Consider the following 25,187-nt stretch of genomic DNA (forward strand, 5'->3'; position numbering starts at 1 on the left):
AGTTCATGCTTTTACCAAACATTACAGGGTGTATTTTTTTTTCCAGAGCAAGAGCAGGCTTCATCAGGGCAGTTCTTCAGGGAATTCTAGTATCTGGTACTTTTCCATCCACTCTTTCTTCATGAGCTTTGTCAGTCTTTTCACAAGTAATAACTACTGTAATAGTGATCTAACAAAGAACATATTAAAATGGTGAACTTTGTTTAACATAACTATAGTTGTTTGAAGAGGTCGTTGTTACAGTACCAGCACCCTTCCTTCTCTCCACCACCTTTTTATTCCCCACCCTCAATCTCTCTGGCCAGGATGGGATATCTTACTCATTTTTTTCTGTCATGACTTCACTTAAAATTTTAGGCTTTAGCCTCCCTGCTTGGGAATAAGAAGGCTTTCAGTTTTGTCATGCCCATATGTCCCTCTTATACTAGCATATCCTTTCATGCTAAGAGCAGATGTACAGTGCATGAGGAAGGAGCCTGAAGCTTTGTAGACTGCCAGACCTTTTGTATCCTTGGCAGTATATGTCTCATACATAATGGCTATTGAAACAGTGATATGTTTGAAAAAAATACACAACTGTATTTTATTATGTAATATTTTATACACCCTACCAATCATCCCTTTTCTAACAGCAGTTTCTGTTCTGGATTCATCTAAAATCTCTATCAGAGCTGATCTTTTATTTAGCATTCCTTGTCCATCTTTCTTTGCATGTACTGTGTTATCAGTCCCCGATATGGAAGGCAGTCTGTAATCTGCAGTCCAAGCTTCTTCTTAGACTCATCCCACTCTCTTACCTCAACCCCATGCATGATTTGCTCCCAATACCTTGGCTCCTTTAATAACTAACTTCAGTAAATTCTTGCCATGTGTTTCCTGTGGTCTACACTCCTATTTGCAGTCATCTATATTGATAAAACCTCCTTTCTCCTTCCCGGTGTTGGCTTAGTTATTAGAAATATTTCTGTTACTTTATGAATATAATATTCTGAATGGTTGTTATTTTCCTTAAGGACTTGCGTCCAAAATTCTGATAATTCTTTGCTATCAAACTTCACTCTTGTTTCTTCATGACCATTTCTGCTTGAGTTAAGCATGTGAGTCTAAACTTTGTAGTGTAAAGCAACCCTTCAATGAAGGAAATCCTAAATCATATTGTTCTATGGGGAAAATCAACTTATCCTACTTAGGTTTATAGGTTCTTACTATGCTTACAGACAAGGAGGCAATCAAGAAACTCAGCCATATTATCCAGTACTGGTGGGAAACTTGCAATGTCCCTTGTTAAGCAGACATTTTCCATATATTTCTTGTGAAAATTTCTTTATCACCCATCCAGACATCTAGTCTGGTTTTAAAGGTTGTTATGGAAGTACTCAGCTTGATAGATAAGGGCAGCTTATTCCAGAAATATGTTGGGTTAGGTATCTGTCATGCCATCCCATCTGGTCTTGTTGATGTAATAATGTAGGTTCAGGTATCTAGAACAGCTGCTTGCTTTACACTTTTTCTGTTTAGGTGAAGGAGTTCAAAGAGTTCTGGGTCATTCCTAGCAAGGAAAGCTAAGTGGACACCACCTCTTAGGACTCTATATGACACACTGAGTGGAATGACAGAGATTTTAGTCTGTCAGAGTAATTAAGGGTACTGAGACCTGAGAGCTATTTGGTGAGATAGCACTGAAGTCTTTCAAGCTGGTTTAGGTGCTTGGTGAGGTATATGCCAGATGGAGCATTGTCTTCAATGACAGGCCTATAACAGATGAATAAAGTGGGATTATAACTTCTTTGGTCCTCGAAGAGATGCCACGAAGGATAAGCTGTGCAAGATAGAGGGATTTTCTAACAACGGCAGAGATATAGTGGTCAAAGGAGAGTCTGTTATCATCACATGTACCCAATCCCCTGATGACTGTGTCAGATTTAAGTGGAATGACATCTGTATGGTAATCAGTAGTAATACTAGACTTACCAAAGGAAATTATGCTGCATTTGTTGGTGATAAAGAGTAAGCCTTTGCTGGAGAATTTGAGTATCAGAATGGGATTTGCTAACCACCCCCAGTTTGCAATCATCAGCAAACTTGTTTAGCCAGAATCTCTTGATATCAGCTTTTATGCCACCAAAATATATATCAAAAAGAGGGGACAGAGGACAGAACCTTGTGGAACACTATTAATAACATTTTTCTGTCTAGAGCAAAACCCCCAACCTTAATGGTTTGTGTCTGTCCACTCAGGCAATTCAGTCCTGTTTAGTATCTATGGCTTAATGTTGAATTTAGAGAGTTTATCAATAATTCCAGCATTTGGGATAGTGTCAAAGGCCTTGTGATTGTCTAGATAAGCACTGTGAACTGTATGCTGTTTACCCATGGCCTTAGTAACCCTTTCAAAGAACTTAGCCAGGTCGAATAAACACAATCTACCTCTTACAAAGCCAAACTGATGTTTATCCAGGGATATAAGATCAATATATCAGTGTCTATTTTTTGGCTGTAATATATTCAAAAGCCTTGAAAAATATTAGTGAGACTTATAGGACTGTAATTCCCAGGGTCAATAGGGGGACTGCTTTTCTGGAAGGACACCACAACTGCTATGAACATAACCAATGGAGACATACTCGAGTTAAAAAGTGAATGGGGAGTTTTCCTAAATGGGATTTTACACTCCTCAGCAGTCATCCAGGGACATTGTCAGGACCCATGGAAGTAATATCTTTAATTCTGGAAAGTGCCAAATGACTTGATCCAAACTGATGTCTGGAGAGAGAGTATGAGGGAGAATGGATAAGAGAAGGGGGAGGGAAGGTGGAGTGAAACTGGAAGAAAATGCGTTTGCAAGAATATTAGCAATGTCCTTGGTTTCAGATAAGGAGTCAACATTTGAGATAAATTCAGTATAGAATTGTATGTTACTTCTAATCTTCTTAATATTGCTGAAGAAGAGCTTTTGGATAGCTTTTGAATTTGTTGCAATCAGTCCATAGTTGGTCTTGCATTTTTTAATGGTAAGTTTGAGAGACATACTTATCACTTTTAATTTAATTTTCTAATGATGAAATGGACATTTTTAATGACAACTAGGATCATTTGTTATTATAGTCTGTTGATTCATTAGATCTACCATATGGGCTTAGTTCTAAACTTGCCATTATGTTTATTCCAGGCTAGTATGGCTCCCTCAATTCATTTATCCAAGATATTATACAATTCAGAGCAGTAGTCAGCAGTTTCAGCTACAAAATTTGACGAGGAGCTATGCCATCTATGATTGTCAGTATGATCAGTAAACAGTAAATAATTGGTCTTGGAATTATCCCTGAATATAGAGACATTATCAGTGGCCCCAAAACAAGCTCCCATAGAAGAGCACAGTTTGACAAAATTCCTTTCCTTAATTAAGGATTTCCAGGAAAAAACCGGGTGGGAAGGGTATGGGAAGTGCAACTTCCCATCAGTGGCTTTTACATCACAATGGCTGAATTATCTCACTCATTTCACGGACTTCAGAGAGCTGTTGAAGAATTATCAAACTACCTCCAGAGGCTGTAGCTGATGCAGCAGCAAATAAGGTCAACACACAGCTCACTACCCTCAATTCAGTGGTCAACTCATCCATGAGACTCATTTCATATGCAGCAGATGGAGTGAGTAGGGCGGGGTTCAGGCATCTCTATTAGGAGACAGGCTTGGATGCTCCTTTGCAATTTCACATGGCCCTCTAAGTCTTCCTTTGTTAATGCTCTTTTCGATGGCTCATTTCTCTTTGGGCTCAAAGTAAAAGAAATGCTAACCCGATGTGAGCAGGAGGGTATGAGCTTGTCTGCCATTGGAGTTCTTTTTTCCACACTCACCAGACCATTTCCATAGGGTCAGAGAGTTAGTGGAAAGATGTGGTTCAGGAAATCACAAACATCTTACCAGGACACACAAAGTGGTAGTTCCCCCTGAGGTAGAGGGGAGAATAATAAGACAAGATGCTGCCCTCATGGCAGAGCAAAGTCAGGGTTCCAGAGAATCCTTCTTTGGCAGACCCTTGCAAAGCTCCTGAAGGAGTGCCCGACTGCTCGCCTCTGGAGGCAGTTGGGGGACAACTGTCAATGTACCTTGAAACCTGGCGAAGTATAAACAACAACAGATGGGTGCAGGGCATAATATCCAGGGGTTATACCATTTCCATCCTCTTTTCCCACTCCTGCAAACCAATCCGTTCCCGATGTTCCCCCCAGCCCACCAGGAACACGCAATCTTAGAACTTCAAACGTTGCTAAAAAATAGAGTTATCAAAGAGATCCCCACAGACCAGAGAGGATCGGAACTTACTCAAGATTCCTTTTAGTCCCAAAGAAAATAGGGGACTGAAGACCAATCTTGGATCTCAGCAAACTAAACAAATCAGTGAAGAAAACCAAGTTCGGATGGTGACATTGCAGTTGATACTTCCATTCCTAGGAAAAGACAATTGGATGTGCTGTATAGACCTTCAGGAGGCGTACTACCACATCAAAATGGAAAAACAATCCAGAAGGTTCTTGCACTTCTGGCTAGGAGACAGTCACTTCCGGTTTTGAGCTCTGCCCTTTGGTCTCACTACAGCCTCCAGGGTGTTCACCAAATGCATGGCAGCAGTGGCAGCTCACCTGAGACACCACAGTTCTGGGTGTTTCCATATCTGGACGACTGGCTCATAACCTCCTCATCCAGGCATCTACTGCAATAGACCAGGGACTATACACTCCAGCTTTGCTCCTCCCTATGCATTACCATAAACTACGACAGGTCTGCTCTAGAGCCATCTCAAAACTTAAATTTTGTAGGAGTAGAGGTAGATGCAACCATGGTGGTATGCAAGACTAACTCATGACAGTGCATGATCTTCATTTTACATGTGAGATTAATCAAGAAAACTCGAGCCAGTGCAAAACAAGTATTCCTACAAGTACTGGGGAAGATGGCAGCAACTACTGTACTTATTCCTCTGGCTTCGTCTACATATGAGGATACTTCAGTGGTTAATTTCCACGCCAATGGTCAATTCTGCAATTGCCAGTGTCACAAGATTCTCATATCAATACTTGCAGAAGGATCTCAGTGGTGGATTCACTCTCCTTCAGTATCTCAACGCCATTCCTTTATCCCCTCAACCTCAAGCCATGGTGACCACAGACACTTCGGATAGGGTGGGGGGATTATTTGGGGAGAAAGTCAAGGCACCTGGCAGAAACCTTAGCCTCACTTGCATATAAACACCCTAGAGATGAGAGCAATGATTTTGGCACTGCAAGCATTTCAGACCACTTTCCCTCTAGGAACGATAGCAATTCAGCCAGACAGTATGTCGGTAGTCTGGTACATAAACAAAGAAGGAGGAACCAGATCTTACTTCCTTTGTCTAGAAGCTCTAAGGGTTTGGCAATGGGTAACATCCTCCATCAGTTTTTTGGTTGCACCACACATCCTAGGGAGATCCAACATGATTGCAGATAAGTTGAACAGGGCCATATTATGGACGTACGAGTGGTCCCTCAATCAGAATGTAGCAGAAGAGATTTTCCAAAAAATGGGGCCAGCCTTGTTGCGATCTTTTTGCTTCCTCCACCAATGCCAAATGCAGCAACTACTTTGCCGTAACCCCTCCTATGGGGGAGTCACCAAGGGATGCACTTGTTCGCAATTGGCCTCTGGGATTCCTATATGCTTTCCCTTTGATTCCTCTGATTTCCAAGTTATTGCAGAAAGCAAATTTATTGGAGACCACAATAATCCTGATCGCACCCTATTGGCCTCATCAGATCTGGCTTCTCTTCCTTCAGCCTCATCTTCTGGGCAAACCATGGATTCTGTATCTGGCTCCAGATCTACTGATGCATCCATTGGAAATGGGACATCCAGCCTCCAAAACCTCAAGCTGACAGCTTGGCTGCTCCAATTCCCTTGATTGCCAGGTTTCCTGTTCTTTCCTCCCCAGTAAAACATATCTTGTTGTCCTCCCATAAAACCTCTACATGAAGATTATACAAGAGTAAATGGAATAGGTTCGTAATATGGGTGAGTGATAACCAGACAGACCCTTTTTCTGCATCCATACATTCTATCCTGGAATTTCTAGCAAAACTTTTTCATGAAGATCTGGCTGCTTCTACTATTAGAGTCCAACTAGCAGCAATCTCAAATTTTCATGTGGGAGAAAATGGCTCTATGATCATGTCGCACAGGCTCTGTAAAGCTTTTTTGAAAGGAATAATGATGATTAGACCCCCCCATACAAGAATCCAACTCCTCCTTGGGATCTGAATTTCATTTTATCCAACATCACTAGTTCCCCTTTGAACCTTCGGCCACATGTGATCTAAAATTTCTATCTTGGAAAACACTCTTTTTAGTGGCTATTACCTTAGCCAGAAGAGTCTTAGAATTGCAAGCCTTGTCCATCAAGCGCCTTACCTGATTTTTCATAAGGACAGAGTCTCTGTACGCACTAACCCTTCATTTCTTCCAAAGGTTGTGACAGAAAGTAATCTAAATTAATCAACTGAGCTCACAGTGTTCTTCCCTAATTACCAGAACAAAGGTGAATACTCATTGTAACTTCTAGACATGCATAGACAATTAAATTTTTACTTGCACAGAACTTCAGGTTTTAGAAAATCGGATCAACTTTTCATTTCCTACACCAAGACTAAGAAAGGTCAGCCAGTCTCAAAGGTCACTTTATCTGGATGGCTCACTTCTTGTATATCCTAAATATACTCGGTGGTGGTGCTGGATAGCGTTGTCACCTCACAGTAAGGCGTTGTCCTCTTCGATTCTGAGCTAGAGCATCTTGTCTGTGGAGACATGCGTGAATGGGTGTCCCTTTGTTGAAGGTTGTGCATCAAGGCAGGCAACTCGGCACATAAAAATCTACTGCCACTCATTAGTGGACGGAGTTCTGCTGTGGCTACCCCTAACCCAGAAAAGCTGAAAGACACAACAACAACTCTTCTAAAATAGGTCTCTTCCTTTCCTGTTAAAGCACATTCCACCAGATCGGTAGCTACATCTGCAGCTTTTCCAGCAAGGTAACCCTGGGACAATATCTGCGCTGCAGCCCTGTGGGCAAAACTGCATACCTTTATTACTCATTTCAAATTGAATTTGACCTCCAGGAGTAGAGCTTCTTTTGGTTCTATGATTCTGAGGAATATTCTCCCATGAGCCACCCAGGAATTAGTTTGCTTGGGTTGTGGGCCCATCAATAAGAATAAAGGTGAGATTGATAACAACACATAAAGAAGTTATATACTTACCATAACATTCCATGTGTGTTGTCCATCTTGGCCTTTATTCTCACAATCCACCCTTATGCCCCCTTCCAGATCTCCTGGGAGACCGAGTGGACATTGGATTTATGGATATACATAGCCTCAGAAGAACTAACCCTGGCCTCTAATAACCATAATTATTGTGTAAGTTTTTTCATACAATAGAAATTTGTTGTTCTCCTTACAATTTCTGAGTGGGCAAACAAGATCTGCAGAAGTTGGGGAACAGCATTATGGGTAGGGAAGGGTGCCCACTAGCTTTGCTGAAGTCCTCAAGCTTTTGTAAAGGCCGAGACTGATCTGACACATCGGGTCTGACCCATCAATGAGAATAAAGGCCAACATGGACAACACATATGGAACATTTTGGTAAGTACATAACTTTTTTTTCCAACCCAAAAGCATATCTAGCAATAATTTATCTATCCAAAACTGCTTCTGCTGAACAGAGTACTGCTGCTAAACCCATTCCTTCAGACAAGGATGTGAAAGCTTTTGACAAGCTGGGGAAGGAAGTGTATTCTGCTACTTTAACATTCAAGATTTTAAACTATTAAGCTTATATGTTAATATTTTTACTTTTATTTGAGAGCATGCAAAAGTTTATAGTTAACCTTCTTTCTCCTGAGGGAAAAAAAATCTGGAAATGCCTCTTTAACATATGCTTCTCATGTTCTGAAGCATATTTAAAGTGTGCTTACAATGTTGCTGCTTCTTCTTCCAGAGCTGCTGCTTCTGCGTCGCTAATGAGAAGACTGGCCTGGATCAGTTTCAGAATCTTCCTAAAAATGTTAAAACTAAAATTTTAAATTCCCCTTGTATAATGAAGCTCTGTTTGGCCCTTATGCAGCTGAGGTGCTTAAGAAGAATGATAAAAGTGGAAAATTGAGTCAACAAGTGACTCAAAATTTTCAATCCCCCTTTTTAAAGAAAATAAAATTTTATCTTCCTTGTCTGCTCCTTTTTTTCAATAAGCAATATAAGCAGCAAGGTACTGCCAAATAGGAGTTTAAAATCACTGGGAAGGAGGCTCCAATAAAAAAGGAAAAGTCTCAAAATTAAGAACAATCCTCCCAGTCAGCATGACTGTTTACCAGTTCAGGCTCCCATTTCCCACCCTGGCAACATCTCCATTTCTCTGGGGCTTCATCTCTCATAATGGTATGAGGTTGTGCCAGATAAATCTGTTTACCTGTAATTCACCATTGGTACACATGGCAGTGGAAATTTCTCCCTCCAACCCAGGAGAATCCTCCCTACCCGGTGAGCCAAGTCTGCTCATTTCCTCCCATTCTGCATCACATGCTTGCTCATGGAGTAACAGAATTAGTGACATACTACCAGATGGGTAAAGGCTTTTATTTAAGGATTTTTCTGGTACAATGAGGAAAGGATCCTCAAGGCCTGTGTTGTAATGCAGCATATGCTTTCCTACAGAATGATAAAAGTCATTCCTCCTGTCATACCTCTTAACCTCTTAGAGCAAGAAATCTGGACAAAGCAATGAATAAAAGTGGGACAAAGGCCCAAAAATAGGGATAATTTTTAAGTATTGCTCTTACAAACTTAGAAAGTTGATAGAATAACAGGTGTTGCATTAGCATGAATTTTCTGAAGAGTATGAAGTCTGAAACCCAAATGTCTTTTATTATTTTCTAACTTCAGTCTTTAATAATTTGCCACTAGTTTGCCAGAAAAGCAGAATTTTATGAAAAAGCTCAAACATATGAAGCAAAAATCTGGACATTTTGCAAAAATTTTGTACAGTTGAGAGGTATCTCGGTCAGTTAGAGGATGGGCTTTATTCAGAGATGTTTGTGGTGCTAAAGAAAAAAGATTCTTGGAGTCAATTCTGGATCTTTCCTTTTTCAACCTGTTTGTGATAACGCTCAAGTTCAAAATGTTGTCACTTCACAACTTACTACCTGTATTCCCAATTTGAGTTTTCTCATAACCTTGATTTAAAACACATATCATCACATTCTTGTAGATCCAAATTTCAGATGTTTCTTGATGTTTTTCTGTGTCCGGATCACATTCAGTTCTCTTCATTACCCTTTGGTCTCTGCTGCTCCAAGGATGTTCAGAAAATATCTAGCTCCTGTGATAGTGTACTGCAGAGTGTAAGGTTTTCACATTTTTATTTATTTGGATAAATTGCTTATTTTTGCTGCATCATCTTCAAAGTGTCAGGAATCACTCTGCTGGGTAAGGGATCTCCTACACAGACTAAGGTTATAGTGTCATATAAGGTTATGAAAAAAGTAATAAGCATTATCTAAACAAATTATCTATAGATGGTTTACATGTTCTTTTTGGTTATCCTTTTCAAACCATGGCAAAAATCCAACTCAGTATGCCAAAATGCATGCTTCCAGAGTAGTTGCCACACCTGGAGCTTTCTGGAAAGGGATTGATTCTATGTCTATATTAGAAGCAGCAACCAGGTTGTCAGTTCATGCTTTTACCAAACATTACAGGGTGTATTTTTTTTTCCAGAGCAAGAGCAGGCTTCATCAGGGCAGTTCTTCAGGGAATTCTAGTATCTGGTACTTTTCCATCCACTCTTTCTTCATGAGCTTTGTCAGTCTTTTCACAAGTAATAACTACTGTAATAGTGATCTAACAAAGAACATATTAAAATGGTGAACTTTGTTTAACATAACTATAGTTGTTTGAAGAGGTCGTTGTTACAGTACCAGCACCCTTCCTTCTCTCCACCACCTTTTTTATTCCCCACCCTCAATCTCTCTGGCCAGGATGGGATATCTTACTCATTTTTTTCTGTCATGACTTCACTTAAAATTTTAGGCTTTAGCCTCCTGCTTAGGAATAAGAAGGCTTTCAGTTTTGTCATGCTCATATGTCCCTCTTATACTAGCATATCCTTTCATGCTAAGAGCAGATGTACAGTGCATGAGGAAGGAGCCTGAAGCTTTGTAGACTGCCAGACCTTTTGTATCCTTGGCAGTATATGTCTCATACATAATGGCTATTGAAACAGTGATATGTTTGAAAAAAATACACAACTGTATTTTATTATGTAATATTTTATACACCCTACCAATCATCCCTTTTCTAACAGCAGTTTCTGTTCTGGATTCATCTAAAATCTCTATCAGAGCTGATCTTTTATTTAGCATTCCTTGTCCATCTTTCTTTGCATGTACTGTGTTATCAGTCCCCGATATGGAAGGCAGTCTGTAATCTGCAGTCAAGCTTCTTCTTAGACTCATCCCACTCTCTTACCTCAACCCCATGCATGATTTGCTCCCAATACCTTGGCTCCTTTAATAACTAACTTCAGTAAATTCTTGCCATGTGTTTCCTGTGGTCTACACTCCTATTTGCAGTCATCTATATTGATAAAACCTCCTTTCTCCTTCCGGTGTTGGCTTAGTTATTAGAAATATTTCTGTTACTTTATGAATATAATATTCTGAATGGTTGTTATTTTTCCTTAAGGACTTGCGTCCAAAATTCTGATAATTCTTTGCTATCAAACTTCACTCTTGTTTCTTCATGACCATTTCTGCTTGAGTTAAGCATGTGAGTCTAAACTTTGTAGTGTAAAGCAACCCTTCAATGAAGGAAATCCTAAATCATATTGTTCTATGGGGAAAATCAACTTATCCTACTTAGGTTTATAGGTTCTTACTATGCTTACAGACAAGGAGGCAATCAAGAAACTCCAGCCATATTATCCAGTACTGGTGGGAAACTTGCAATGTCCTTGTTAAGCAGACATTTTCCATATATTTCTTGTGAAAATTTCTTTATCACCCATCCAGACATCTAGTCTGGTTTTAAAGGTTGTTATGGAAGTACTCAGCTTGATAGATAAGGGCAGCTTATTCCAGAAATATGTTGGGTTAGGTATCTGTCATGCCATCCCATCTGGTCTTGTTGATGTAATAATGTAGGTTCAGGTATCTAGAACAGCTGCTTGCTTTACACTTTTTCTGTTTAGGTGAAGGAGTTCAAAGAGTTCTGGGTCATTCCTAGCAAGGAAAGCTAAGTGGACACCACCTCTTAGGACTCTATATGACACACTGGTGGAATGACAGAGATTTTAGTCTGTCAGAGTAATTAAGGGTACTGAGACCTGAGAGCTATTTGGTGAGATAGCACTGAAGTCTTTCAAGCTGGTTTAGGTGCTTGGTGAGGTATATGCCAGATGGAGCATTGTCTTCAATGACAGGCCTATAACAGATGAATAAAGTGGGATTATAACTTCTTTGGTCCTCGAAGAGAGATGCCACGAAGGATAAGCTGTGCAAGATAGAGGATTTTTCTAACAGCGGCAGAATATAGTGGTCAAAGGAGAGTCTGTTATCATCACATGTACCCAATCCCCTGATGACTGTGTCAGATTTAAGTGGAATGACATCTGTATGGTAATCAGTAGTAATACTAGACTTACCAAAGGAAATTATGCTGCATTTGTTGGTGATAAAGTAAGCCTTTGCTTGAGAATTTGAGTATCAGAATGGGATTTGCTAACCACCCCCAGTTTGCAATCATCAGCAAACTTGTTTAGCCAGAATCTCTTGATATCAGCTTTTATGCCACCAAAATATATATCAAAAAGAGGGGACAGAGGACAGAACCTTGTGGAACACTATTAATAACATTTTTCTGTCTAGAGCAAAACCCCCAACCTTAATGGTTTGTGTCTGTCCACTCAGGCAATTCAGTCCTGTTTAGTATCTATGGCTTAATGTTGAATTTAGAGAGTTTATCAATAATTCCAGCATTTGGGATAGTGTCAAAGGCCTTGTGATTGTCTAGATAAGCACTGTGAACTGTATGCTGTTTACCCATGGCCTTAGTAACCCTTTCAAAGAACTTAGCCAGGTGGGAATAAACACAATCTACCTCTTACAAAGCCAAACTGATGTTTATCAGGATATAAGATCAATATATCAGTGTCTATTTTTTGGCTGTAATATATTCAAAAGCCTTGAAAAATATTAGTGAGACTTATAGGACTGTAATTCCCAGGGTCAATAGGGGGACTGCTTTTCTGGAAGGACACCACAACTGCTATGAACATAACCAATGGAGACATACTCGAGTTAAAAAGTGAATGGGGAGTTTTCCTAAATGGGATTTTACACTCCTCAGCAGTCATCCAGGGACATTGTCAGGACCCATGGAAGTAATATCTTTAATTCTGGAAAGTGCCAAATGACTTGATCCAAACTGATGTCTGGAGAGAGTATGAGGGAGAATGGATAAGAGAAGGGGGAGGAAGGTGGAGTGAAACTGGAAGAAAATCGTTTGCAAGAATATTAGCAATGTCCTTGGTTTCAGATAAGGAGTCAACATTTGAGATAAATTCAGTATAGAATTGTATGTTACTTCTAATCTTCTTAATATTGCTGAAGAAGAGCTTTTGGATAGCTTTTGAATTTGTTGCAATCAGTCCATAGTTGGTCTTGCATTTTTAATGGTAAGTTTGAGAGACATACTTATCACTTTTAATTTAATTTTCTAATGATGAAATGGACATTTTTAATGACAACTAGGATCATTTGTTATTATAGTCTGTTGATTCATTAGATCTACCATATGGGCTTAGTTCTAAACTTGCCATTATGTTTATTCCAGGCTAGTATGGCTCCCTCAATTCATTTATCCAAGATATTATACAATTCAGAGCAGTAGTCAGCAGTTTCAGCTACAAAATTTGACGAGGAGCTATGCCATCTATGATTGTCAGTATGATCAGTAAACAGTAAATAATTGGTCTTGGAATTATCCCTGAATATAGAGACATTATCAGTGGCCCCAAAACAAGCTCCCATAGAGAAGAGCACAGCAAGATGGTCAGTTTTGACTAGGAACTTACAAGTGGTTTGGGGTAGTTGGGAGAATGTTTGTAAAGATATGATCAAAAGGATTAATACCTCTGGTGAGCAAGGTACAATCTGGTGAAGTACATTGACGTTTAGAAAGTACAGAAATCTCTGGGCATACTTTCTGTTGGTCGGACATATTTGACAGTTTATGGGTGGATAGCTGGTATTACCATTAAGAAAGTTATCTGGGTTTGACTGCTAACTTTTTCTAACCAGTTAAGCTACTATGTTTGCCATAAGGGGTCGCAGATGGGGATCTATAATTGTCTGTAATATGGCAATTAATTTTCTTGAATGTAACTAGGACTTCAACTATAGTGGTTTATAGGTTCATAGGTTAGTACCAGGCTATCTGCCCTTGCAGGGCATTTTAAGCCTAGCCAAATTTCCTAACCCAAAAGTTAGAATCAAACCCTGCACCTTGGTTCCTATGAGGTAAACATCTTACCTTTATGCCAAACACCAACCCAGTTCTATATTTGTATTATGTGAAATTTTCACTTAATTCTTGTCATCTTCTGCTCCCATACAAATTCCTTCAACTCTTTATTAATTATCAAGTGCAAAGTCTTTTCTGATTGATATACACTTGAACTGTATATGGGTAACCACAAAAAATGCAAGCAAAATAACCACAACCTGTATATGGAGAACTAGTAAAAAGCTGTATATATAAGACTAAAAACACCTTCACTGTTTGAATTTAGCTATTCATATCCATATTCAAGAGGTTCCATTTATTCATATTTGTATCATGTTTTTGTTAATTTTCTCCCCACATACCCTGTTTATGAAATACAGCCATCATAGCTTTTTCCAATATGATGGTATTCCCCTACTTTTAAATATTCTTAAACAAAACTTTCCATATTTGTATCACTTTCTTCTCTCTCTTACCTTTATGATTTCCATAGGAAAATCATCTGTTTCAGGTGACTTCCCAGTAGCTTCATTACACATCACCATTTTTATCTCATCAGTTCCTACTAATTGTTGATGCTCCTGTTCCTGTAATTATTTCCATTTGTTACTTTTCTTGTATCCCCCATGTTTTTGCTTCATGCGAGTTCTCATAACTTTCCAAAATATATCTAGCTCCATTACAGAGATAGGATCTCTGGTTAAAAATTTTTGCACTCTGGAGTTCTTATTTATCAAAAATAGTTGTTTAACCTCAACCTGATTTTTTTGTATAAAGTTAAACAGAGAAATACATTTAGTAATTTAAGTAGTGAACAAGTAAGAGCTATGCAGTAGTTAATAGATAATAAAGAAATAATAATTAAAAATCCTGATAAGGGAGGTGGTATAGTGGTTTTGAATATTGAGTATTACAAGTGAACGATGATAGAGATGTTGGAATTAAATTATAGTGAAATTTCATGAAGAGATGTTATGAAGACGATTAATGAAGTGAATTCAGCTGTGCATAACATGCATACAAATGGTGAAATACCATTAGATATCCTGGAATTCTAATATACACCTCCAGCTAAAATACCTGTGATATATGGTGTACCAAAAATTCATAAGTCTGTATTAAATGCCCCTATGTGAACTGCAGTGTCAACAAGGGGATGGGTCACTGAGCCAATTTCAAAATATTTAGAAAAGCAACTAAAGACAACACTGGAAACATCAGACAGTTTAATAAAAGACTCATCTGATGTTTTACAGCAGCTTTTTATGTGGCCAGTTAGTAAAGATGTGAACAGCTGTTATTTTGTTACATTAGATGTGGATTATTTATTTACATCTATACCTAGTGACTTATGAATAGAATTTGTTAGGAAATGTATGTCCTTAATATCCTTTGCTAATATGAATATAAATGTATTATGTGATCTGTTGAACATTATCCCCGGGATTCATGAAGCTTGTGCCAGGCGCAGGCATAGCGTAGGTGGTACAATGCCAAATATGGCCACCGAGCGATTCAGGTATGATCCAATTCCACGTGCACTACCAGCGTACGCCAGACCTGCACAGCTCTCGGCTCATGTATGCTAATCACCCCATGCGCAGTAGTGCAGCATACAAATGAAGGTACATAACGATTCATGAAATGGTGCAGGTGTAGCGTAAGCATACAGAAATGTAAATAAAAAAAAAAAACGTTTACATTTTTCCAAACAGAACATCGGAGGCATGAAAGCGGACCAAACTTATGAATTACAAAGTTAACATATGCCAATGTCTAAATATACAGCCAATGGCATAAAAAAACATGCACAACACATAAAAAATAACATTTAATGTCATGGCCACACTAACGCAAAGTACAACCGCAGGGCATGTGTGCGCAAACGGGATCACAAGGAAAATATATACAGATGTCATAAAATTGCAATGTAACACAAATCATGATTTCACCATAATAGTCAATGGTATGCATGCTACACCACAACCATGCTGCAAGGGTTGCTAAGGGTCTGTGACAGGGTTTGGCGTGGTAACTATGAATTAGTAGTCAATGTCATGCAAATGAGGGAAGTAATACTGAATCACAAATGTCCCGCCGGCCTAAGGATGTACCATACGGTGCAACGGTACAACACCTAGAGGTATACATGACATCAGCAGTGGAGTGTGCCACCATAGCTGTAAGCACATTGGAGCATTGCAAATCCAGGTTGCCCATTGTTAAGCAAAGCCGCAGGATAGGGGTGTGGATGTAGCCATAGCTTTGCTTAGCTGAGAGTACACACGGTGCCCAAAAGCGCATGTGTACATGGATGACAACGTGCTCGAAACCCGGTAAACGGCCGCACGTGGTGCGCACCACAGCTGAAACAGGAAGGTTACAGGAAGACAAAGAAATGCCGCAGTAGGGTAATTGGAGTACAACTGAGTAATTAACACCTATTAACTCATAGTGGGCCATTGACGGCAGCTAACAAGGCTGCTAGTAGCAACCTGCAGAACAGGATAGGGGAGGTGTCGGATTGCAAAGAAAAGAGAACTGTCAACTCAGAGCAAAGCAAACCTGCAGTAGATCAGCTATAGAACACATTTCGCCACACAATCCTGGTTTGGGAAAGTACAAAACAAGAAATCAGGCTGCTGGATGCATGCCTGACAATGGGAGGGGAATCGTTATGAAAAGTGAAGGCAAGGGCAAGAGGTGATCCATGGCAGCTAAATGTAATTCATCACCAAAGGCACCACAATAGCAGTACTTGTGGTAAAACACATAAGTAAGATACCCTGCAGCTCTGATTGTACATACACACCCTAAGACATCATCAGTGTTCAAAGCACAATAGTATAAAGTGTGAAGGCACCTCACACACACTTGTGTATTCCCAAACACTGCACCATCGGTGTAAACAGACAGGGAACTTTTGCAATGTACTTGTTGGGAGCTGCCATAGCTGTGATTCATCACCATGTGTTGGAGACTGAATGTGGTGTGGAGGATGATGCTGACAACCACCTCAGGCCCCGGAGGAGAAGAAGAGTGTTCAGACTAAGGGTAACCTACCAGGGGCTACACGATCTGGAGATAGTAGAGCGTTACAGGGTGGACAGGAACATCATACAGCAAACTGTTGAGCTGTGCCAGCCACACCTCAGATCCAGAAACAACAGAGGGAAACCCATCCCAGTGGACACGAAGGTATGTGTAAGCTTGAGAATACTAGCCACAGGTACCTTTCAAAGGCCAACTGGAGATATCATGGGGATCTCACAGGCATCAGCATCCAGGGTACTCCACCAGTTCCTGGATGCCATGTTACCACATGTCAATGGGCATATATACTTCCCCCGAACTCAGGAGGAGTTGGCCAGCAATATGCGTCTCTTCCACCATGTGGCAGACTACCCAGAGGTACTGGGTGCAATAGACTGCACGCACATACATATCAAGTCACCACCCGGTGAGCATGGTAGGCGCTACATAAACCACAAGGGATACCAGTCCATCAACTGACAGGTCGTGTGCAATGCCCAGGGCATTATCACGGATGTGTGTGCTGGCAGCCCTGGAAGCTACCATGACTCCCACATCTGGCATGCCTCACAGCTGTATAAGGTATTTGTCAGGGGGGATATTCCATATGGCCACCTTGTGGGGGATGCTGGCTGTGCACTGGAGCTGTGGATGATGACTCCCATCAGAAATGCACACACACCCATGGAAGAATGCCATAATGAGGCACACGCACAAACCAGAATCATCATAGAGCATGTGTTTGGGATGCTGAAATCACGGTTCCATTGCTTGGACATATCTGGTGGAGCCTTGCAGTACTCTCCAGGCATGTGTGCCCACATCGTTTGTGCCATGCTACATAATATTCATTTTATTTTATATTTGTTGACCGGGCTAGTCTAACTGGATACATGTCCATTTTTCAGCAGAGGCCCGGGGAGATACGCTCCACTTGAAAAGATTAACACAAAGATAAACATAAACATAAAATGGTTAACATATAAATGCATGTACAAAAAGTAATAGCAGATTATTACATTACATTTCAATCGTTGAATACAAAAAATTGTTACAGAACATTATATAAATTTGCTAGTAACTCTATTCTCAAGGAAGGAAGAAAAAAAGACATTTTTTTTTTTTTTTTTTTTTATGGATAGAATAAGGAACAGATTTGGATTAGTCTATGAAAGTAGAAGTATTGGTTGAAAAAAAGCTGGGTCAGCCGTGATGATGATAGCAATGCCATTTTAGATTAGTCTGGGTTTGTACAGGGGCATAACCAGTGTGTTTTAAGGTAAAGTTTCAATTTATGTTTAAATAGTGTTAAAGAGGACATAGGTGTAAGTTCATTTGGAAGTTGGTTCCAGTATTTTCCAACAGCATTACAGAACAAAGAGTCACCAGAGATATTGTTAGATATACTTGTGGATATTAGTAATTTCTTAGATGAGCGTAAGTTATTAAGGTTTTTATATGGGGTAAAAAGGTTTGATAGTATTGGAGTCTTAGTTGGTTGGAAAAAGGTTTTATGGGCAATGATAAGTTGGTTATAATGGATTTGGCTTTGTAGCTCAAGCCAGCCTAGTTGTTTCAGATTATGACAGTGGTGGGTTCTGAAAGAGGAGGCTGTGGCAAATCTAGCTATGTTATTATAAGAGTCTGACAGTTTGTTGAGGTTGTTTTTCGTCAGATTTGTATATATGGATGAAGCATAGAGGAGTGTGGAGATTAAATGAGTAAGGGCAATAGAAGTTCTGGCTTGTGGAGTAAGGAATGACTTTATCCTATACAGGGAGCCCAGTTTCCTGTTTACAGTTTTTATAGTATTGTTAATGTGAGTTTTATAGGTAAGGTTGTTGTCTATTGTTATACCTAGAAATTTAGTGGTTAGGTCTGGAGATATAATGATACCATTATTGGATAGGACTGAGAAGTTAATTGGTCTTGACTTATGGGTGGGTGTGAAGAGCTATAGTTTTGTCTTTTTGGGATTCAGGAGGAGGCAATGTTGTAAAAACCAGTTTTCTACTACAGTAAACATTCTCTAGGTTAAGGACTGTAGTTCAGATGAAGATTTAGCTGAGCAGATGATTGTAGAATCATCTGCATATTGAATACAGCTAGCTTAAGTAATTGCTAGATGAAGGTCATTTATATAGAATGAGAATAGGAGGAGACCAAGAATTGAGCCCTAAGGGACTCCTAGTGTAACGGGGAGATGTAAAGATAGGTTATTGTCCCAAAGGACCGCTTGTTGTCTGTTGTTAAGGTACGAATGGAACCACTGAATAACCAGTGAATCTAGGGAAAGAGATCTTAGTACATTTATAAGTAAATGATGGCTGACCATGTCAAAATCTTTGGAAAGGTCAATAAAGAGTGCTGAGGAGAGGGTATTGTTATTTTTGTTATGATTGATACTGACAGAGAAGGCTAGAACAGCAGTGGTAGTACTATGAAATGGTCTGAAGCCATGTTGGCAATTTACAAGTAGATTATTTCGCAGTAAGTGATCAAGTAGTTGTTTATGGATACATCTTTCCATTATTTTAGCTAAAGGAGAAAGTAATGCTATTGGACGGTAGTTGGAGTATTCATTAGAATTGCCACCTTTGTGTAGGGGGATGATGTGTGAGATTTTCCAGATGGTAGGAATATTTCCCTCTTCTGAGGTTCTATTTATCAGGATTGATATTGGTAGGCTATAGCTTTGGCAGCTTTTTGGAGATATTCTGCTGATCCTGTGGAAACAGCTGCAGCAGGGACATAATGGTGAAGGCCCTCACAGCCCACCGCAACTGCCAAGGGCATCACAGGCACAGACCACGAACACCCTGTGCCAGCCCCAGTAGGCAGATGGAGGTGTGCCCAATATGCCCATGCCGTGGCAAAGAGGGAACGTATAGCACATAGACTGACAGTGTAGGCCCCTACGGACTGACACAATTCTCCACCTGCACACACAGTAAAATGGATGGCACACACACACGACCACCTGTAAATTGTTATGTATAGGTGGTCTACTGTGTGAATCCTACATAGGCAGCCCTGAACTATTGCACACACAACAGCTATTGGTACAAGGTAAGTCAATACCTGAACAGTAAATGAAGCTAACAGCATGTGTTGATACTGTATGTATAGGTTCCTAGGTACATCGATAGGTACATGCCTGATTTTCAGAGGCCATTCATCAGCCTAGCCAAAATGTGTCTGCTGTCGCCACCCCAAGAATTAACTAACTGTCCCTCTGTGGAGCAGAGCCAATTGCGGGATCCCTGGGGTGTAACCACTGTTCCCCACCCACTCTGCAAGGATTCTCTGGTGTGCTAATGAGGGACTCCATATAATGTAATCAGGGATGTAGTTCCAAAGCATGGAGAGTACCCATGACAGGTATCTGTCACCCCAGCATTCTCCAGTTATGGTTGTGGCAAGGTATAGTACATTACAGTGTGTGGCTCACTGTGACATGGATTCCCATAGATGTGTGTGGCTCACTGTGACATTGATTCCCATAGCTGGAGCACATCCATTAAACATCACTTGGACGTACCATTAATAGGTATCATCCATATGTAAACTATCTGAGTTACACAATTGTTTGCAGTATGGAGGAACAGCCATAGTACAGTCCACATACAAAACAGCATAACTCTTGTACATATCCTGGATAGATGCCCCAGTGGTAAAGCTACTGACTGTGTCATGCATGTTCCCGGTACCATGACCTGCAAGGGCTGCTACGTAATTCCGATGGCACGAATAATGGATGTTGGGTGCAGGTCATTAGAGCACGTTTAAGCACATGTTAGTGGGTTTATGCACTGGCAAATGACGGTAAGCGTCATTTAAACATGACTACACGGATATGTGCAAAACAGGTCTAAGCTTTGCTCAATATTGCGCAGATCACGGTCAAATCTGACCAGAACAGCTGAAATCTGCGTTATTCACCCTTGTACTAATAGTGCCTGCTCTGAGAGGTACAATGACTACTGCCAGGAGTAGAACACACAACCATGTACACAATCACCTACCACTAAGCTACCTGAGATATACCAACGGCAGGTGTGTATTGTGACAGGTTAAAACACAAAAGGGCGGAGTTCAGGAAATAGTATACACCACCATGTACCCAATGAAAGGTGTGTTCTCTCTCCCTCTCTCTCTCCCTATATATATATATATATATATATATATATACATATATATATATATATATATATATATATATATATATATCTATATATATATATATATATATATATATATATATATATATATATATATATATTTATATATATATATATATATAATATATATATTATATATATATATGTATATATATATATATATATATATATATATATATAATACACATATATATATATATATATATATATATAATATATATATATTATATATATATATATATATATATATATATAATATAGAGATAGAAAGGGTGATAAAGAGATATATGTCGATATATACGGATATACATATATCTGCAAATATATAGATAGGTTAACAACATGTACACAACCATGCAGGTACAAATAAATAGGATACTACCAAATACCAAATGCTTTACATACAGACACGTGTAATCATGAGGCTTAAAGACGGAAAGACCACAGTACCAGAACACTAGAACCACGAGTACCATTATCACGATGTTAAGGGACATTTAGTTATTGCTGCTGGTGCTGCGGTCCAGGTAAGTACTGTGTTTGTGTGTTTGATTGCTGTAGTGTGTGTAAGTGTGTGCTCTGAGTGCGGTGTGTCTTTCCGTGGGACTGTGTTTTGTGTGTGTGTTTGCTTCATGTGTCTGTTCGTGCTAACTCGGAGGTAGATTATTACAGTAGGTGTGGTGTGGGGGGGGGTGCAGCCACCCACATGGGGTGTGTATGGGGCATGGCCACCTGGCCATATGTAGTGTCAGATGATTTGTTTGGATGTGATGGGTAGCAGAGTGTCTGTGTGTGTGTGTGTGTGTGTTCTGTGTTTGTGTTAGTTCCGGGTGTTTGACTGTTGCGAGTTTGAGTGTTCGGTATTGTGGGGTTTGGGAGTCTGTGAACGGTAATGTGGTTGTTGGACGTGTGTGCGTTCCTGAATCCATGGGTATGCCGTATACAGCAGCTGAAGTCTTCAAATATGTGCACAACATGGACCATAGCAATCACAAATTCTGCCACAACCGAACATTATGAACAAAGGATATGGAGACTATATTATAGCAATAACCCATGCCTGGGTGTGGGTAATGCTGGATTTACCCATGGTTGTCTTTGTTTGACCACTTGGGCTTCGTCCTCATGAACAAACCACATCAACCATGGGTAAATTCACCATTACCCACACCCAGGCATGGGTTATTGCTCTAATACACTATTACAAATATGTGCTATGGACATGAGCTAAACATGGGGTTAACACCTGTCCCACCTTACGAGGGGCAGTCCCTCTATGTGCTGTAGTGTTCTGACCAAAATGAGTACAAATACCAATGTCCTACAATCTCGAAACGTTCTGAATGTTCCTTAGTTAATATAATGGTTGCATAAAATAGTCATCTGTATCTAACATACCTACATGTAACAAGAAACAGGATAAGCAAGTAAACCGCCACAAGAATTTAAGCTTTTATATAGGCATATATGTAAAGTTCTATACTTTCTACTGACCGTGGGTATGTGTCGGCCTCTAAAATCCGATGTGTGTCCTGCAAATGTCCCACTATGGCCATTTGAAAAGGTGGCAACCCAAGCCAAAGAGGTTCAGTCACCAACACAACTCCAATGAGTGCAAATATCTGTGACAGAAATGCACAAGACAGCTTTCATGTAGCAACATTTCATTACATACCGATGTATTTCCAGAGGGATTGAAGGATCAACATCACCCGCATGCTATATAGGAACCAATTAACAATGGCGTAATGAATAAGCCTGCAATAACCATAGCATTAGTCTACTAAATGATAGGTCTTCAATTAGGGAAGGAGCCCTCACACACATATGGAATATGTATAAATGCAGTCCCCACAAACCTTTATCTGCTATGTACACCCACCAACATCTCCCCCACACCCGAAACAATTGCAATACAGACTGTAATAACATCACAAACATCCACTCACTCAATGACATCTGCAGAAGCCTTAACATACCTTTTGAGAGACACACTAGAATGGCGCTATGTGAAATTGTTGCTGTTGTACAATGGAAGAGACGCCGATGTTACAGGTTTTGTTTGCAATAGTCTCGTATCAGGCGGTTGATATAACAGCTACACTCACATGTAGAACTACATCCTCTATCCATTACACACAATTCATGGGGGACATAAAGTTAAAATATCTCTGTCTGTCTCCATATAGCTGTTGCAATTCATCACAAACAACACATCCAGGCCGTCTTCCTCGAAGGTAGGGCAAAGGGCCAATGCCCACATGGAGTATTCAATTGTACCCCACTGTTGCCATGTAATTGGCTAATGGAGTAGCTGCACAGCTGATGTGCATGTAATCATCTACTCCGGAACATCAATTGGTGGCAGGATACCGCATGTTACTGGTATCTAAGTATAAAAGGATGGCTTGTCATACATTCAAACCGTATGTACATACGAGAAAACTGTTAAAACAGAAAAGGAATAAGACTGATATTTTCATAAACTTGGACTACTAAGAAGGTATGTAGAACACTCAATATATTAGTGTATGTAGTGCTTGTTCTGTATTCATGAAAGTGTACGCAATGCATATAGTGGGAAAAGGTATTATGTAGTGATGTATTGTTGAGCATAGTAACACTTGTAGAAATTGTGTGTATTGTTGTGGGCCACAAGGTAAACACCTCATACACCACAAGGGATACTACAAAAGGACTTTAAACACAACAATTCCACTCCAGCCGCTATCAGTGTCAGGGTTTGTCCAACAAATACGTGCCATAACAGGGGAAAGTATATGCTGATATGCTGTAACAGTAGGCATATGTATGGGCGTTTAACTGAGAATAAAATGTCTAAGGTGGTCCTGCTGTGCAATTATGATTTGCATTATGGGATATTTTTGTAAAAATGTGAAATGTTCAGTATTGTAGGTAGATATGTCTAACATTTTACATAGCATTACTGTTATATTATGCAAACATCAGGTATGTCTATTGGCATGTACAATACACAATAACAGGATACATATGACTTGTAGTCACCAGACAGTGTATCAGCATGATAGCTAATTGAAATGGAAGAGCTAGTCAGTTATCCATGCACAAAGGACATGTAATAGCTTCATAGGTTCATAGTTGGGTACTATGCTGTCTGGCCAAGTCCATTTGTAAGTCTAACTGCAGTGTTTTCACTTGCAGCACCTCCCTAGGTTAGTGTCCTGTGCCTGTGAACAGCAGAGCCATTTGTTTCCTGCACCTGTGTGCAGTAGAGCCACTGCAGTGATCCCTGGCATACATGTCTGTCTCCCATCCACCCATCGAGGTATCTCTTGAAGAGTGCTAATGAGGGTCTCTGCCTGATGCACATAGGAATCATGTTCCAAAGCATGGTGAGTGTCCGATTCTGGAATGTATTCCTCCAGCATGTCCTAGTCATCATTGCATTTAGGTACATATCCCAGAGCATGTGGCTGTCAGTGGCGTTTGCTTATGTGAAGCATATCCATCAATATTGTTTTGGACATGGGCCTTGTATGTTCATCAGAGATCACCTCTGAGTATGCAGTATGCAAATGAGTACAGTTGGGGTTTCTGCAGTTGGGCTGCATACGTCATCCTTCGGAGGTCAGTAATCCTCTTGGTGTGTTAATGTTGTGATATTTAAAGCCGTTGCTGTTGTCTCATAAGGTACATCCCAAATGGGGTGTTGTACCCTTTAACGTGTTTCATAAGTCATGAGTAGAGAGGTACAGTGGCTGCCTTTGTACTGGCTACAAACCCATTACAGATTAGGGTGGCCACGTAGAAGGATATCCATGCCACCTTGGCAATATGGTTATCAAAGGAGTGGGTGCTATCTCCTTGTGTTCTAAGAGTCATTATAATGTCTTATGTATGTAGGGGACTACCACCTATGTGATAGTCAGCGGGCGATTGGTGTAATCAAAAGGGAATGTCTATGCACCTTGTGGCATGCAGCTTGAGGCCATGTTATTGACACCAGGCATCCATCACAGGGACACCCTTATGGGGGGTGTCTGTATCAGCTGTTGAATCAATCATGGCCCCTAGTTTGCAGTCATCTGCAAACCTATTCAGGGTAAGTCCTACTGTGCTAGCCTGTACCTCAGAGAAGCATATACCGAACATGAGGGGCCCTATGACCGAGGACTGGGGTACGCTAATTGTAACTGATTTACAGTAGGAACTAGGGTATGCTACCCTCACTGTGTGGGTCCTGTCCGTGAGCCACTTTGCATAACATCTCGTGATGTAGGGGTTGATGTGCAGGTGGATGCGTATGTTGACAATACCAGAATGGGGAACAGTGTTGAATGCCATTGAGAGGACAACGTAGGCTGTGTGGACCTCCTTACCCTCATCTACTGCCTGGGTA

At 40.2% G+C, this 25,187-nt stretch overlaps 1 protein-coding gene across 1 annotated transcript in view; it reads left to right on the forward strand.

Annotated features, from left to right (window-relative positions):
- The window catches only part of LOC122814280 (receptor-type tyrosine-protein phosphatase C-like), a 1,011,948-nt gene that overhangs the window by 396,008 nt on the left and 590,753 nt on the right, over positions 1-25,187 (forward strand). The window lies entirely within an intron of this gene.

This window comes from Protopterus annectens, chromosome 10.part0, assembly GCF_019279795.1.
Source record: "Protopterus annectens isolate FY-2018-M chromosome 10.part0, PAN1.0, whole genome shotgun sequence".
Lineage (NCBI taxonomy): Eukaryota > Metazoa > Chordata > Ceratodontiformes > Protopteridae > Protopterus > Protopterus annectens.